The sequence below is a fragment of the Podarcis erhardii genome (assembly GCF_964252035.2).
Source record: "Podarcis erhardii genome assembly, chromosome: 6".
Taxonomy (NCBI): domain Eukaryota; kingdom Metazoa; phylum Chordata; class Lepidosauria; order Squamata; family Lacertidae; genus Podarcis; species Podarcis erhardii.
Window position 1 is genome coordinate 48,156,222 of NC_138510.1, and position 18,217 is coordinate 48,174,438.

At 44.5% G+C, this 18,217-nt stretch overlaps 1 protein-coding gene across 6 annotated transcripts in view; it reads left to right on the forward strand.

Annotated features, from left to right (window-relative positions):
- The first annotated feature begins 11,069 nt into the window (after positions 1-11,069).
- Positions 11,070-18,217, forward strand: part of TEAD3 (TEA domain transcription factor 3) — a 90,466-nt gene continuing 83,318 nt past the window's right edge. For 2 of the 6 annotated variants that reach the window (XM_081866633.1, XM_081866635.1), the window contains exon 1: positions 11,072-11,366. The gene's annotated coding sequence lies outside the window, so the exon portion shown is untranslated. Of the gene's footprint in view, positions 11,367-18,217 lie in introns of all 6 variants that reach the window. The other 4 variants (XM_081866634.1, XM_081866637.1, XM_081866632.1 and 1 more) reach the window with 3 other exon arrangements.

Sequence of the window (18,217 nt, forward strand, 5' to 3'; positions counted from 1 at the left end):
CCCCAAACAACAGGATGGATCAGAAGAAATTGTTTTTCTAGCAACCCACTCCACCATGCACCTGATCACAGAACCACCATCTCTGGCTACCTCCTGCTTCTCATTTGCAATATAGATGGGAATTTCTCAACTCCCAGCAGCCTAAGGCCACTGTTGCCAGAAGCCAGTGGATAAATCTGCATGACAAAACAGGCAAGAAGGGCAAGGAGACCCTTATCCTTGGATGACATGAACTGACCCTGAGAGATGTACACACACAGTTTGTTCTTCTGTAGTGTCTTCTACCCCTGAATTTATAAGCAGCCACCAAAGGATAGGCTTTGTTTATGAAAAGAGGAACCGAAGTGGGAGGTGAGGGTATGTAAGAAAGGAGGTAGCAGTCTCCTACTTTTGCAAGGAAAAGTGACAGGAACCTTTTACTGTCATTCGGTGTTCATAGCTTCTGGTTGTACGGTAGAGCTATATTGGTCTGTCCAAGAGTCTGTGCCAGTGCCCTTCCTCTTCTCAGTATCTGACTCTTGCAACTTCCTGCTATTCTCCTGCTGCTTCCTACATGGCAGGAATTAAGGCAGAATGAAACACAGAGTGCCTCATGAGTTAGCCAGGAATATGTCAAGCAAGAGGAGTTGGACAGGGATGTCAACAAGTAGGACAATCATTGTCAAGCACCACGCTCACTGTTAGGTCTGTTCAGTGCATTTAATAGTCGTAGCGGTAGTAGTAGCAGTAGCAGTAATAGCAGCAGCAGCAGTGGTAGTAGTGCTCACTGTTACATCTGACAAGTGCATTTAGTAGTAGTAGCAGCAGCAGTATTTGTGATGGTAGTGCTAGTATTTATAGCCCTCTCTTCATTGAATATTTCAGTTCCACAGCAGGGAACAATGAAATTACACCCACCCACAGCAGAATCCATAAAAACAGGTCCAATAAATATCATAAACGGATTAATGACTCTATCATAAAACAAACAAAAGTGAACAGCAGTAAGGATGATTAGAATGTTCAATTTAACCAAATACCTCTGTAAAGAAAACTGGACATTCAACTGATTAAAATAACGAAATGGTTTTCGCATGAGTTCCTACCCATCTCTCACTGGGGCAGCATTTAGACTGGGAAATAAACCCAAGATATTGCATCCCTGGGTAATTCTTCAAGAAGGGAAACCGTAAGATGTATGCACTGTATTACCCAGTGAAATTACTGACTTAAAGAGGAAAGCTTAGGAAACAAAAATGAAATCTGGTTCTTCTGGCTTCTACCTTAGTTAGCACCACTTCATACTCTGCAATGATTGGAAATCTGGCATAGACATTTCTGTGTGTTCTTATTAAAATGAATATGTATAATATGCAAGAAGTGATTATCAACAACTGGGTCCAGTTTTGTAGATACTCTATTCTATTCTATTCTATTCTATTCTATTCTATTCTATTCTATTCTACCATCTAAAGCAAGAACAAGGAATCCATAATCCTCCAGCTTCCATTATCTCTGACCATTGGTCATGCTGGCTGGGGCCGATGGGAGTAGAGCTTCAACAACATTGGAGGGCCACAGGTTCTTCACCTAAAGCACTGTTTCCCAATTCTCTGTAATATAAGAAAACATGTATCATGTCAGCTTCACAAATGCTTTGAGGTTGTTTCCATGCAGCATAATTATCTTAAATTTGAAAGGATGGTGACTGGGCACTGACTAACTGATGTGATTAATGTTTTTATCTCAATCAAAGCCAACTCAAGTCTTGCACGTTTTCATCGCCTCCAGAGGTTTCACACATTTACATTTACACTTCTCAAGCTGGAGAGCAAACAACCAAGCTTGCAAGCAATTTCAACTTTGGGTTGCTTTACACAACATAAATTCCATATATGTATAACATATGTACTTGCATAGTTGACAGTTTCACTGTTTGGGCAAGTGGCACAAAGTCCCAACTGGTGACCTATTCAAGTGACATGTACACATAGTATAATAGCACATCCCCAACATGCTACACATTTGACGGATGGAATTGATATATGTGTAGGAAATTAAATAAGGCTCAAAATAACTTGAAGAAAATGCAATGACAAACTTTAATTCCATGTTTTGTTATTGAAAATAATCATTATCGTTTAAATTCACACCTGACTTTATGAATGTATTTTAAAACACTTCAAATCTGCTTAATATCTTAAAATATTGAAGTGATATACAAAACTAGAACTTTAACAAAATAAAAAGGTGTTATAAAAAAAGAAATTAGGAAGTTGTTGCATTATCCCACTCCCAGAACCTGTCTCTGTGGACATGAAATGTACAGGAATAGGATGCCTGGGTGGTGTTTCTGGATCAGTGAGAAACAGATGAGTCCTGGTACTGTCACCAGAAGGCCTGTTATTACAACACTTTCAGCCCACTCTTTCTGCATAAGGTTGAGTTAATGGCAGGCTAATGGCTTTTGGGTTTAACCCAACTAACTAAGACTTGTTCATTGCTGTTTTTGCTAACAGCCTAATCCATTTCATTCTCTCTCTCTCTCTCTCTCTCTCTCTCTCTCTCTCACACACACACACACACACACACACATTTTCACATGTGCAGCTTCAACCAGTGTTTGTTTGTTTGTTTTTCAAGGAAATAAATACTAAGGGGTTTTAGATAAATCCCCTCATATGTGACGGAGCTACCGAGCTCCTTAGGCTAGCTCTGGCCATCCCTACTGACCCCACTGGCCATGCTTCCTGCTAACTGCAGTGTGGGAAGGAATCCTATGTCATACCCTCCAACATCCGGGTGATCCAAATTGGGACGCTTTTTTTTTTTTTTTTTGCCATTATTGAAATGGAGACATCTTGGCAGGACTGGTCTGAAGCAGAGGAGGAAAATGGGGAAGTGCCAGAACTGGACTCTGAGAAGGGGCTCAGTGTGCTGTGGGACAATTGACTCAGATCCCAGGGAGGAGCTGAGCAGACTGTCATGGAAGAAGCCCACTTTGGTGTTATTGGATATCCCATGTGCTGTATCACAGAAAACTGACATGACTCCTGAGAGGTAGAGGAAGGAAAGGGAATGCAGGACAGCAAAGAGAACAAATTGCAGAAGGAAAATTTGGGGAGGGGGGTACAGCAAAACCAGAAAGCAATGAGAAGAGTGTGCAGGCACACATTGGAGGAGGAGGTGGTGGCCAACAAGCATAGGAGTTGGACGTGCCACCGCCTCACCTTGCCTCATGGGCCCTATGCCCTTTTGATGAAGGGTGAACTTATAAATGTTATCGATCAACCAAGACTGAAAAATGAGAAAACCCAAATGTTGTTTTAAAATGATTTTGTGTTGATATTGCTACCTAGGGTTCCAGTACACTGATGTGAAACTCATGGCCTTCCATATGCTGCTGAATGAGTTTCCATCAAGCCCAGCCAGCTTGGCCCAAAGGTCAAGGATGATGGGAGTTATAGTCCAACCCATGCCTGAAGGGCCATAGTTCCCCTTCTCTGTTACAGTCCATTCTGTTCATGCCTCTTCTTTATTTCAGCCATTCATACACCACTTAATTACCATATAGAAGGGTCTGGAAACTTCTGTTTCAGTGTATCTGAAGAAGTGTGCATGCACACGAAAGCTCATACCAAGAATTGACTTAGTTGGTCTTTAAGGTGCTACTGGAAGGAATTTGTTTTGTTTTGACTATGGCAGACCAACACGGCTACCTATCTGTAACTTAATTACCATGGTTTTTAAGTGGCGGACAAGAAGTCCTGTACAATAACCCTTCACAGTAACAACAGCTCTGACCTAATTTCTTTTGACCTTGTTGTGTCTACATCTCACACCTTACCACGCCCTCTCCTTCGCCCACTCATTGCTGCCTTGCCATCCCTATTTTTGCAAGGGCCTCAAAGGCACTGGCTTCCAAGTTCTCTTTCCTTTCCCTATTTCCCATGAGGAATGTGAGGGATGGAGAACCTGTGCCCCCCCCCAGCTGTTGATAGACTTCAGCTCCTATCACACCCAGCCAGCATGGCAAGACTATGGGGTAGACATCAGCAAAAAGAGGGGCCAGAGGGCCTATATACACAGTTGGGCTGGCTTACCCAGCTGAAGTAAGGGAGGTAATACGCATCACCTTCTAATGCACCTCCATTTGACTATGGGAATCCAGAATAAAAAAACACCTAACTGGTTGTTACTCTTTTGTTGCATGTGATTTTGAGGTCTTCCCTCAAGCTAGCACTTCTCTTTCTGGGCGATTTGCATTTCCTAGGCATTCAAAGCATACTAATTTGCACTTGGGAAAATAGGCGATCCTTTCCCAAACAGTGCAGCAGTTGTGTGCAATTGTGACTGCTGTTTAGAATGTAATCTCCCATTCCAAAGGAGCACCTAATGGATCCTGCCTGTTATATGAAGGGTGATCATGATTGACACAACTCCCCCACCCTGGCCTGTGTCATTTGGGGTCATTTTATTTATTGCTTTAGGGGCCAAGAACTCCCCATTCCAGGAACATAAATCTAACCGTAAAAACAACAACTGGTGTATGCAACACACCTTCCCCCCCCCCAGCAGTGCTCTGCTGTTGCATGAACTTCTTCACATTTAGTGTCCTTAAGGCTGTAATACTTCTGCCTCTTCTGAGCCAGAGCACACATTTGCCCTATTAAAATAAAAAAGAGGAGGAATTCGCAATTGTCTTTGAAAATGGACTTAAACTGCACAGGGATAGCATATACTGACTGATCAACCTGACGAGTCCTCAGTCCCTAATTTTTACCCTGAATCACATAACGATAATAGCAAACTAGAGGGAAAAGAGCAGAGAAATAGCTATTGCTGCCTCCTCCCAGCGTCATTCGACTCTTTCTTTCTTTTTCTTTCCCCTAACCTCTCCGGTTTTCCCTGCCTGCCAGCACTTAGCCTTGCTGTTTCTTCCCCCTCAACTTCTGTATTCCTGATCACACAGACCTTTGCAGCTTTTAGCCTTGCTCATTCCAGCCCTGAAGGACTGTCCCCAAACACATGAAAGACCACCTCTTTCCCTACAGACCATCTCATCTGCTAACAACAACCAACAACCCTCTTGGTTGTTCCACTGCCCTCAGAAGCTCTGGGGGCGGGGGGGGGGGTGGCCTGGGAGACATCTGGCGCCTTCACTATATACGGTAGCTTTTGGCGAATACTGAAGATGCACCTCTTTACCCTGGCTTTGGGCATTAATTGATTAGAAAGGTGATTAGGGCATTTTGAACTGACTGCATCATTTATAACAGATCACAGTAAAATGATATAGTTGGAAACAGCTGCAGAGAGACTTAGAAATAACTAATCTCAACCTTTTTTAATAGGGAGAGGGATCCTTTACTGGCATTACATCATGAATTTTGTCTCTGTGAATTTAAAGGCATTTTACATCCAGTAAAGATTTTTTGAAAGAAATTGTTTTGAACTATTCAGGGGAAAGTACTTATTTCTAGACTTCCGGGTTAGCGCCATCGACTAATGGCGGATTCCCTCCGAGCTCCGCAGGATCGGGTCTTGTCCGCGCCGGTGACGCGGGGACCCTTAAAAATCACAGGCGCTGATGCCTGTGAGCGTGGTGACTCGGCGGGCACTATTTGCGCCCCCCCAAACCGCAAAGGAGCCTTTTTAAAGGCTCCGGAACGGGGACGGGGTACGGCGTGGTGCTGTGAGTAGATTGCTCCTTCTGCGGAGCGAAGCCACATGCCATTGTCGGAGAAGCGCTGACTTTTTCCTTGGAACATTTGGACTCAAAAATAAGAACCCGTGAGTAAATATGGAATTTGGAATTTAAAGAAATTTCTGCTGAATTAGGAACGAGTGGGGAAGGGTCAAAAAGGAATTCGCCCCCCCTCTTTGTAAATATTTTAAAGCAAAGAGCTTGCTACTTAAGGTCGAGAGAATTCTCTCTTTTTTTTAAAAAAAAAAAGCCTTTAACCTTCATGGCTTGACACTACAGAATTTTACCGGAGGATAAACGTAATGTTAGGAGCTAAAGTTCACCCCCCCGAACCCGGGGGCGTCCCGTGAGAGAGCCTGCTGAGGAAGTATTGAAGAATTTGACAGCTGTCAAATTAGCTGTCAAAAGGAAAGGAAAAAGGGAACTTTGTCTTTGTTGCATCTGCTGGCTATATTTGTTGCAATTTCTTGAAAATAAGGGAGAGTTGATACAAACTAACTTGTTTACTGGATTTAAACTGAAAGACATTAAAGAACCAAAATCCCCCTTGCGGGGGGTAGGGACATTACAAGAATGACTGAAGGAAGTAAAAATCAGACTGAACTTAATAAAATACTGGTTCTCCTGGGAAAGTTACAAGACCAGACCGATGTTTTGACTACAAGCGTGAACACTCTGGTCCTGGCAGTAAATAACATTGCTGAAACTGACAGGGAGTGGAAGCAAGAAGTTTACACAAATGAACAACAAGAGAAATCTGAGAGCCATGAGATTATGGAAGAGACACATGTTGTTTTTGAAGAAAAGGAAGGAGGAGTGGTAACTTTGCAGATGTCAAGGGAGAGTTACAATTCGGGGTCTGACATGCAGACAACAAAGGAGAATAAAAATTCGAGGTGGAAAGTTTGGACTGAGCTGGAAATTGTAAATCTGAGAGTGGAGCACCTCATAAGCACTAATTTTAAAAATGAAGGGTCAACTGGAAAAAACATGGATCTTGTTGGGTCAGAGCCCCTCCGAGCCTTGGGGCTTAACCTAAAGGACTATCCAAGAGGCCGGCAGAGAGGAACTGAGGATGACTTGAGAGCCTCGGACGTGAGATCTCCAGGCTAAATAGTATTGATTGATGAACATTTATTGGGGACCAAAACCGGGAAAGGGAGGGGGTGGAGTTTGGTAATCCAAAGGGTACATAACTATTAATTACTTTGTTTTAACTTGTTTTGTTATTTGTATGGAAGCTGGGAAAGCCGTGGAAGGGAAAAATTGATCGACTTTAAGAAATATGTTAAAGAATAAGAAATGATGTATAAGATGTTTAAGATTAGATAAGTTAAAATTGGTTTTTAGAACGGTCAAAATGAAATGAAAATAAGGTATGCAAAAGTAATTTAATGGAAGAAAGAGGAAAGGTAAAACAACAGTATGTAAAAATTATTAAGTGAAGGTTGAGAAATAAGTAATAAGGATTTGCGGGATTAATAACTTGAATGGGAATACAAGAAGGGGAGGAGTGAGGAGGTCTGAGCAAGAAGTTATATGAAAATAAGTAACGGAAATTTTATCTGTTTTTAACTGTCTTTTTTTAAGTTTTTTGTACTTTTTCTTTTTTTCCCTTTTTTTGTGTCTATGTTTATTATTGAAAATTCTAATAAATATTCATTAAAAAAAAGAAAGTACTTATTTCTATGGAGCTGTAGTTATTTTTTGCCTAGGATATAGCAGCTATATGGAAATATTATTTATAGCATTATTAATACAGCTCTTTTATTTTATAATTTGGAAATGAAAACAGCTGATCCTGAAAATGTAAGGGGAAAAAGAGAAGCAGCCATTAAGCAAAATGGATCTCTGAAAAGAGTGTTGACCCAAAGCAACATCAAAACCTGCACCTGAAATGTGCCTTTAACCATGCAGTCCTCAGGAATAAATACTCAGTGGATCATATTCCAAAATTAAATGGGTAATGGTAAGGTAAGAAAGAGATAAAGGACTGCTGGACGGTCAAAGGCGACTATGGGGTTGCGGCGCTCATCTTGCTTTGAGGCCGATCAAGCCAGCATTTGTTCACAGACAGCTTTCCGGGTCATGTGGCCAGCATGACTAAACCGCTTCTGGCACAACAGAACACCATAACGGAAACCAGAGCGCAAGAAAACACTGTTTACCTTCCCACCTCAGCGATACCTATTTATCTACTTACATTGGCATGCTTTTGAACTGCTAGGTTGGCAGGAGCTGTGACAGAGCAACGGGAGCTCACCCCATCACAGGGATTTGAACTGCCAACCTTCCAATCAGCAAGCCCAAGAGGCTCAGTGGTTTAGACCACAGTGCCACCCATGTCCTAAATGGGTAATGGGTTGAAGTCTAAAAGGAGATGATCCATGAGGCACAAGGGCCTGGAACAGACAACTTTTTAAAGCCTCTATCTAACCAGTGATTGTTACTAATGGGGTGTTCACACACAACACCCTCCCATGCAATCATCACATGCATGAAAGGCAGAGGAATGTACATGCTGGCCATGCCCCCCCATCCCACTGTAATCAGTGGCTTCACATTTGGTGTTAGTGTGAAGGACCCCAGGTGCAAACAGAACTACCTGCATGAAGGAGCCCTTATATATGCATGCGTATTAGAACTGCACGTGCAGCTGCCATGGGTCTGGACCAGTTAGTATGGCAGTGTGGCATGACCAGTGGGTGTGATCCTGCTGTCCCTCATGTGGGGTGCTAAGTGAGCACACCTTAGATCATTGTAGAAGTTCCACATGTTGATTGTCCATCCTTTATCCTTAATCTATTACCCATCAGTGTCACTAAGGTGACTCTTAACTAGGGGAAGGCCTCCGAACCGGTAGGAGATGGTGAAAATGCCCGATATAAATCTCTGTTTGTGATCTCTGCCCCTGAAGAGGTCCGAGTAGCATTGCAAGGAAGGATCCTGTTCCAAGAGCTAGAAACAACAACACACAAGCAAAAGAGACACCTCTCCGAGCAAACTGAATTTCAAAAGTGGAGGATAAGCAGAGATGTTTTATTATTATTTTTGTATGTTGGAAGCCGGCCCAAGTGGTTGAGGCAACCCAGTCAGATGGGAAGGGATATAAATAGTAGAATTATTATTATTATTATTGACTAGAACACCCATATTTTCATCGGAGAACTGTTGGAGGGTATGCAAGGGTATGGAGCAGGTGGGAAGAATACCAGTACTAGTTGCTTGCCTTTCCTTCTGCCTCCACAAATAAAAGGACTTGTAGGGGAAAGACAAATTGTTTTTGTTTATAAAAGTAGGTCGTTCAGGGGAAGCGGTCTGCAATATTCCCGAGGGAGGCATCCAGGTTCGTCAGCTATGGCCTTCCATGGAATTCATCGATGGGCTTTATGAAGCGATGTGTCAAGGAAGTGGGGGGATGCATTGGCTAGATGTATTTCGGGCTGAGGGTCTGGAAAGGAGAACGGGCAGAGGTGTGCAAGGAGAGCGCAGGATACTCTGGGACACTTGAGGGTGGAAAGAGGGACGGTCACGGGCTGGGACGTAATGAGAAACACGGACAAAAAAAGCAAAGTGGCGACACCTCTTTTTCGTGCTCAAATGCAGTACTTCAAAAGCGACTTTTCCAAGCGCGACTGTTCTTCAGAATCCTAAAACGCCCCATTCAACCGATTGCATTTGCACGTGTGCCGCAAATTCCGCATCGCTTCCTAAGCCTCTGCGTTTTATAACCCGCGTTTTTTCGCTCGTTTGAAAAAAAGGCCGGGCGGCCGCTGAAGCAGGAGCGCGCGCGTGAGGAGATTTTGTTTCCCCCTCCACCCCACCCCATGTCGGATCCGTTTCCTACAGCCCGCCCCTTGGCGAAGAGAGGAAGAAAATAAGATTTGAAAAGTCTGACCGACTTCCTCTATTGCCGACTGCGGCTTGGTCGGTTTGCAATCGAGCGGTTCCGAAGGATCGGCGTCCTTTGCGCCCCGTGACCCCTAGGAGTCGCTGCAGCGGGAGGCTCGGCAGAGGAGCCGCCATGGCCGGCGGGAAGCGAAAAGGCCGCTCCTCCGCCCTTGACGTCAGCAGCTGAGCGCTGAGGCTGAGATTTCAGGGCAGGAGGGGCTGCTGGTCGGAGATCCGGCAACGCGCCTCCTCCAGCGGAGGGCGACTCCCAGTGCAGCCGGGCCTCCGCCTCCGCCCGCCCCCGACGCAGGCGGGCGGGCGGGCGGGTCGCTTAGCCCCCCTGCGCCCTCCTTGCCCGGGGCTAAAGGGGAGACGAGGCGGTCGCCACCCGCCCAACCTGTTCGCAGACAGGTTCTGCCTGCCCAGGACGACCTCCGCGCTCAGGCGTTCCTCTGGGCTGCGCCTGGGAGAGGGGGCAGGCAGGCGCCCCCACAACTGCAGCTCATCCCTTCTGGAAAATAAAAAAAAATCCTTCCAGTAGCACCTTAAAGACCAACTAAGTTAGTTCTAGGTATGAGCTTCCGTGTGCATGCACACTTCTTCAGATACACTGAAACAGAAGTCACCAGACCCTTCTAAATAGTGGGAAGGTGGGGAGGGGTATTACTCAGAAGGGTGGTGGGAATGGGTGATTGGCACTTTTCCCCTTCTGGAAAAGTTGCTGTTAGTTACCCCAAAGAGACCATTCATCCCACGGCTTCCTCTCACGCAAGAGTAAAAAAACCACACCAAAACCCAGTTCTCCAAACCTGCAGCCTCCAAATCCCATGCAATGCTAACAAGGAAAACAAACTCGCCTTGGAGTGCTGCGCAAATGCGCCTGTTGCTACATTCAAAAGTAGGCCTGGATCTCTCTCCCGTTTTTTAAAAAGCACATTTTAGAGCCAAGCCTCCCTGCAAGGAAGTCGGTCCTGAGTGTGTATAGTGTACCTCGCTCGCTCTCCACTCCCCACCCCGCCGTCCCGCATCCCAACAGCCCACTAAGGCTGTTTAAGTATCAGTCCGAAGGGTCACACGCTGAACTTCCTAGTGAAAGCGGGATTTGAACCTGGAGCTTCGCGGCTGAAGTCAAACGCTCGGTCTCAAGCCATGCATTACTCCCTCAAGGGAAGGAAGATAACTCTTTGGGGCCCCATTCAACATTTGACCACGAAGTCCACTCCGCCTTATGTACCCACCGGACATGATTCCCCCTTGCAAACAGACTCCCCCCCCCCTTTATTAGAAGAAGGTGGTTGGCCCTAATGATCCAGCCTTTTCCAGTAAACGCATCCAGTTTCCTTCCAGCCTCCCTCCCGTCCTGCCTCCGGCAGAAAAAACTCCCCCCCACCACCACCCGAGAAAGCGAAGGCGCGGGGTGGGGGGACGACCCTCTTCCTCAGGTCTCCTCCCCCCAGAGATGGTCGCGGAAGGAGGAGGCTGTCCATCGGCGAGAAGGGCGGGGGCTGGCGGCTCCTGCTCTCCTTCCTTCCCTCCCTCCTTCTTTCTCTCCCTTTCCAAGTTTCTGCTCCTCCCTCCTTCGCACAAACTTTCCCGTCGCTCTTGCTCGGCGCCCGGCTAGAGCTCCTTTCGGTGCGCGGCGGATTCCTCACCCAGCCAGCCAGCCGCGCCTCCCCCCTCTTCCTGCTGCCCTGTCACCTTCTCCCCCCCCCCTCACCCAAACGATCCAGAGCCTCAAGCGGCTGCACCGGCGGGACCACCACCCACCCTTCCCCGGACGGAGCACGGAGTAAGTAAGCAAGCAAGCGGGCGGACGGGCGAGCGCTCCCATCCCGGCCTTGGAAACTCTCCGGGAGAGGAAGGAGAGGATTCGTCTCTGTTGCGCCCCCTTTTTCCACACAGATGTCCCGAGCTGCGGGGGGAGTTTCACCGCCCCCTGCCCCTTCCCATATTTATCCACCCCCAGACCCAAACCTCGACCCCCCCTTTCTCCCGCCCATGGAATTGGTCACGCTAGGAAGAGAAAAGTTGAAGGGGGGGAGCCCATTTTCTTTCTACCCCATTGCCCCCCCCCCGGGTTTCAGCCATGCCTTGTTGCGGTTTTCCTCTGGGAAAGAACATTGTATCCACCACTTTATGTCTATGGAGCCTGTCTTGGGCAGCTACTCTTTCCTTGGGGACAAGTTTCCCTGCTCTCAGGGCTCGCTTGGCTGGGAGCTCCAAACCTTTTAAAAGAAAAAGGAAAAACAACAAATCCTACACTGTCCTTTTGGGGGTACACTCAGAGATGCCTGACGTCGAGTCATGGTTCCTGCTCCGTTTCAAGTTTTGAAGTCCGTGGCCTGTAACAGAGCTGGATTAATTTCCTCCTTATATATAGTTATGCTTTGTCCGTCCCAGTTGGTTGTAATCAGAGCCTGTCCGTCTGCCAAAAGGGCTTTCGTGTGTATGATCCAGACTGTATATTGATAACTAGAATAGAGTATATATCTCTGTATCAAAATAGATTATATAATCTTTCTGGTCTCTCGGGCATCACAGTGTTGCTCTTACGGACGTTGTGAGTTTTTAAAAATCTTATAAAATTCATATTATTTATTAACATCCAAGAGGAAGTCTTTTGAAGCAGGATTTGTTCTCCAGTGTGCCTGTATCTATCGCCAGCTTGAACCTAGGCCATAGGGCCACTGTGTTGACAACTCATGGATTGCACAAACACATTTCCTCAATTAATTACCTTTGTGTGTGTTATGTGCGTAATGCTGTGTTTCTCACTCGTTGGTCATGTGCGTAAAAACAAATGCTTTGGTAGATTCATTGTATGTGTAGATTTATGTTGTATTGCGGAAAGTTACATTTGGAAGTTTATAGTACTGATGTGTGTGTGTGTGAGAGAGAGAGAGAGAGAGAGAGAGAAGGGGAGGGTGGGGAGAAGGACGAGCAATTTAATTGGGGAGCGGGGAAGGGAGAGGATATGACAACTGTGTTAATATTGAAAACCCAAGATGGGATGGGCTTGACCAGTGTGTTAAATATCCACTCTATATCAGTCATAACAGGGGATCCAGTTCTGACTGATTAGTTCTGGGCAGCTGACCTACAGTGTTAATGGTTTAACAAAGAAATAGGGAAGCTGTGAGATCAGAGGGCAAAGAACTAAAAAGAGAGGTCTCTTGAGGGTTTCCTATTGTCTGTCATAATCCATGGTATTTTGGTTGCTGCACCAGGGCAGGCGGACTGTGTCAGGCCCTTTCTCCCTTCCATTTAATAGTTTTCTCAATGGCTGCAATGTTTTGGAGGCTGCCGCTTGCCTGTTCTTTGTAGAGTTCTTATGGATGTGCAGGGGAACATTAACGAGGGAAACTGGAGAGTTTCCCTGTGATATACGTAGCCTCCTTTGAATAAGGCAAAGCATTATTGAGGAGCTCTTGTATATGGGACTTCTAAGAGGGAGGCACTTTGTACTCCAGGCCACTTTCTGGTGGTGAGGCCTTGCAGGCAGGTTGCTGTTTGGTCATGGCTCTGCAGGGCTGGATGTATGGTTGGTCCTGCAGGCCTAGACATGCAAGAGCTTACACTGTTCAAGGGAATAGCTATCTCGAAAACAGCACCTGGGTTGCACTGTATGCTACTGCATGAAATATAACCTCCCAAATAAAGACATGCTGCTTTGGGGACATTGTTCCAACATTGTCTTTTAAGCTGTCTAAGCTGTGAAGTTTGTGCCATGATGAAACATAAAGATAATAGGGCTTTTACTTGCTTTTAGGTATGGGGTAGGCGCTTACCTGTCCTGGGAAACTGAGGCAAGGGATTGTGGGCAAGGTTTCAACTTTCCCATGGTGATTGTGAGCAAGACATACAGCCACGTATAATTGCGTGTACCCCAATTTCCTCATAAATCAGTGCAAATTTCCTATGGGTGTACTCAAACAGTATACACACTTATCTGGGAGTAAGCCCCACTGAAAACAACAGGAATTTCTTCTGAATAAACGTATTTAGGATTATGCTGTAATATATTGATTTGAGTGAGTGCTTAATAATTGCAATCACAGTTCCAGCGGATATCCTCCAAATGTTTACTAGTAAACTCAGAGTGATATATTTCATTTCCAGAAAGCCATTAGGCTGCTGTGTTGTTCTAGAAATATTATGGTTTATTATTATGTATTTGTATTATGGAAGCAGAAAAGAGCTATTCTGAGTTTTTACTGGATATCACCCACCCCAAACCTCCTAAGAACAAGCTTGAAGTTCCCTCCCTTTTGTTTCAAAGTAATTACATTTAGCACCAACAACTGCTGTGTTCTGCCTTTGTAGCCCTGCTCTTTAACCTTAGAAGTGTTTGTATATTAACATGCAAGGCAAGATGGTGATTATTGGGTCATTTATAGCTTCTCCATACTTTCTTATTTATATAAGGCTGTAGGTCTAGTCATAAAAGGTCAGTCGGAGATTTCATAATGATATGCATGCCTGTGGGTCTCTGTGCCTCCAGAAATGTTCTCTTTATGGAGGGTTAACACTGGTGTTGAAACTACGTATGTGTCGTGGGGATCTGAAATCCACTGACTTCCCACATTAGCAAGTTTCAAATCCAATTTGAACCTGAAGAAGTGACTGTAAATCTTACTAAACTTAAGCCCAAACTTCCTACGTTTTGGTAAGAAAACAAACTTTTCAAGCTGTGAAATTCTTGGATGTGAAACCATAATTTCACTACACCATTTTAATTTTGCAGACATATTGGCTTTCATATTATAAGATTTATAGCTTTGGTTAGAAAGTTTTTACATTACTCAACACATGATTAAAAGTATTGCTTAAACTTGGAAGTTAAAACGCATTAAAATGCTACTGTAGACAAGTTGCTGTATATTTTGATAGGCGATAGTTGGTGTTTGGTAGTTTACATGCCCGCTGCACCATTTAAAACTTATTTCCACTTTATTAATATTCCAGTTACAGAAAGGGAGTCAAATAGCTGCTAGCTTTAATATTTTTCAAAGGCAGAATACTTATTGTCTCTCTCCTGCAGAAGAGCAACAAGCTGTAAACCAAAGTACAAATCTTAGTTACAGCTTGCGGTTTGTCTACAGTGAGACAAACCATGAGTCTCCGTTCAGACAATGTGCTAAGCCAAATCATGACTTAGTTTACACAGTGCATCAGAGGAGGAGGAGGAGCAAAGCGACTGGTTTCTTTGGCAGCCTACATGCTCATGCTAAACCTACTTCCAGGCAGACGTAGGGTTTTGGTCTTAAGCATCCCCAAATGTAAGAGCACAACCATTTTAAACTGCCAGGGACAGTGTGATTTTTGCCTAGAAGTCTGACTTCAAATTGAGCTAGAAGTACTGTAATGGCAATTGTCACAATCTGATACATTTTGTGAAACAAGTTTGACAGCTCTTGGTCTAGTTTCCTTGTGAGACCTGTGCTTGTCTTATAGAAACCACCAGTCCTATTGAAAGTAACTGACCATCCCTAATTGCACTTTCAGTAGAGAGCAGAGACTGGATGTGCCAAGGATCTGGAGTCTTCTCCCCTACTTTTGCTGTGTTTGGGAATATAGACATGTCAGATGAGAGCTTTCCCCCTTGCTGTTATCTGGCTTGCTTCATATGAGCAAACTCTTGAGTGGGATGCATGTTGAATTGATCCAACTTGGATGTGATTCATAGAGTGCTGGTTACTAGGTCCTTTCACAGTCTCATTGTAATAACACAGGTCAGAAAAGGCCATCTGCAGATTTGTTCTTCAATGTCTATAATATGAAATACTTGGTGTTCCTTTGTGGCAGGGGTTTGTGGACCTGTGACTCTGCAGGTGTGTGTTTGTTTATAAAAATATTTATAGATCACTATTTCATTAAAAAAAAATATCAATGTGGTTTACAATAAAAAATATTTAAGACCAGAAAGTATTTTCTTTAATCATACTACTAGCCTGAGATTTGGGACCATTATGGCTCCCCTCGCCCGCAGCATACAATTACCAAATGTATATTCCATATTTTAGGTGCATCCTTCATATAATCTAATTCCATGTGTATCTGTGTTACCTTGGACCAGAAGAAATGCTGAGTTCACTGAACCTTAATCGGGGATGCTGAACAGTGATAGGCCTAGATATCGGAGGCAGGTATAGGGCTACCAATGGACTAGGCAAAAACTAGTATTTATTTGCTATATAGGCAAAGTGTAAGGGTAGGCTTCAATAAAAATTAAACAAGAGATTGCCCTCATATTCTGCTTGCGGACTTCCCACAGACATTTGATTGACCACTGTGAAATCAGGGTGCTAGTCTAGATGGGCCTTTGGTCTGATCCAGCAAAGTTCTTCTTATGATTTGCAGACATTAACAGGTGACACTTTTCATAGCACGGAGATAAGCACGTTGCTTGCTCATGTCTACAAGCCATATTACACAAGAGCCAGGACCAGTGAAAAGGTGTGCAACCTTTTCCTGTAATTGACTGGCATGTATTATGTGTATTATGCAAAAAAAAATATCGTAATACATTTTTAATTGAATAATTCCAATAAAAATAATGTGTTTTGAAAAGTGGCTAACCTTAGGCAAGTAAGGCCATTTAATCTGCAGTCTGAATAGTTAATTTCCTCTAGAAACACCATCATTTGACGCAGGTGAGTACATTTGGAAGAATTCGGTTTATGCTTGAGAATGCACCAAGGATGGGGAACTTTTTTGAGCCAGCTTTGACAGTTCATCTATCAACCTCTTGATTGGCCCATAGCCTGGACATTCTTCATGCCTGGTCTACATTGACTGGTAGCAGCTCTCCAGGATTTCAAACAGGGGGTCCGCCAGCCTTACTTGGAGATGCCAGGGATTGAATTTGGGACCTGCTGCATACAACACGGGATGCGGGTGGCGCTGTGGGTTAAACCACAGAGCCTAGGACTTGCTGATCAGAAGGTCAGTGGTTCCAATCCCTGCGACGGGGTGAGCTCCCGTTGCTCGGTCCATGCTCCTGCCAACCTAGCAGTTCGAAAGCACGTCAAAGTGCAAGTAGATGAATAGGTACCACTCCGGTGGGAAGGTAAACGGCGTCTCCGTGCGCTGCTCTGGTTCGCCAGAAGTGGCTTAGTCATGCTGGCCACATGACCCGGAAGCTGCACGCCGGCTCCCTCGGCCAATAAAGCGAGATGAGCGCCGCAACCCCAGAGTCAGTCATGACTGGACCTAATGGTCAGGGGTCCCTTTACCTTTACTTTTACATACAACACAGATACTCTGTCACTGAGCTGTGGCCTGTGGTGCTAGGAGCACTCTAGTTTTCTAACTCTGTTGAGTGGGGACAAAGACATTTGACTCTTTTTCCTGTCAAAATGATTGAATGCACTCACACATGTCCTCTACCTTCTGCAGTAATGGACCGTGGTGTAACTGTCAGGATTTTGGAGGGGCGTTAGAAGAACCCTTCTGCATCAGCCCAAAGGCCTTTATAGTCCAGCATTTTGTTCCCACTGTGGCCAACCAGATGCCTATGGGAAACCCACAAGCAGTTCCTGCATGCACTCAAGATGGTCAGCCTTATAATTTAACACTCACCTCGTTACCCATGGCAAGCCATTGTTGCCCTTAAGTTAAAAAAAGAAAACGCTCCCAAGGCAGCTGAGAACCGCAACAATAAACAATATTAAGAGCAAAATAACCCCTGCTAGGCTTAATTTGGCATGTGCACCAGAGGTTCCCTATGTCTGCAGTATGATGCACAATCTTATACAGCCTTGTGCTATCAAATGAGGGGCACTGTAGGATGAGAGAAATTAGATATACATGATGAAATATGTATATTTGCGATGGGTAAGTCTGATGATATTGCCTCCTAATGGTGCAACACTGGGCAACAGAATAAATGTCATGAGTAAATGTTGTGCAGGGATGTAGTATGAAGGAAAATAAATTACTGTTGTTGCTATCTGGAGATCCCAGCCTCTTCAACCAAAATGTATAGGTTTGTTTGTTTGTTCATTGTTTGTTTGTTACTACTACTACTTCTACTTTATTATTTCTACCCAGCCCATTTGGCTGGGTTTCCCCAGCCACTCTGGGTGGCTTACAGCATATATAAAAACATAATAAAACATCAAATGTTAAAAACTTCCCGATACGGGGTTGCCTTCAGATGTCTTCTAAAATTTGTGTAGTTCTTTATCTCCTTGACATCTGAAAGGAGGGCGTTCCACAGGGAAGGCGCTGCTTCTGAGAAGGTCCTACCTTATGACATTTGTATGCTATCCAGTAAGACAAAGTTCTGCACAACATCAAATGATTAAGTAAAAAACCACTTTAATACAAAGGAAAACACGAAACCATTAAAGGGCAGAAACTACATAAATACAACTGAACAGAACTCATCACCCCCATCTTCAGATTAGAAATGGGTTAAAAAAATAGATCCAGATTACCAAAGTTACGTAAAAGGTCCGGGTGAACATAAAGGCCTACAACTGGTGGTGAAAATACCACAAATCTGGTGCTAAAAAAGCTTCCCTGGGAAGATTCTGTAATTAGAGATAGATAAAACTTTTATTCTTTATACCTCACCCATCTGGCTGGGTTGCCTCAGCCCCTCTGGGCTGGAAAAAGGCCCTCTCTCTGGTGATT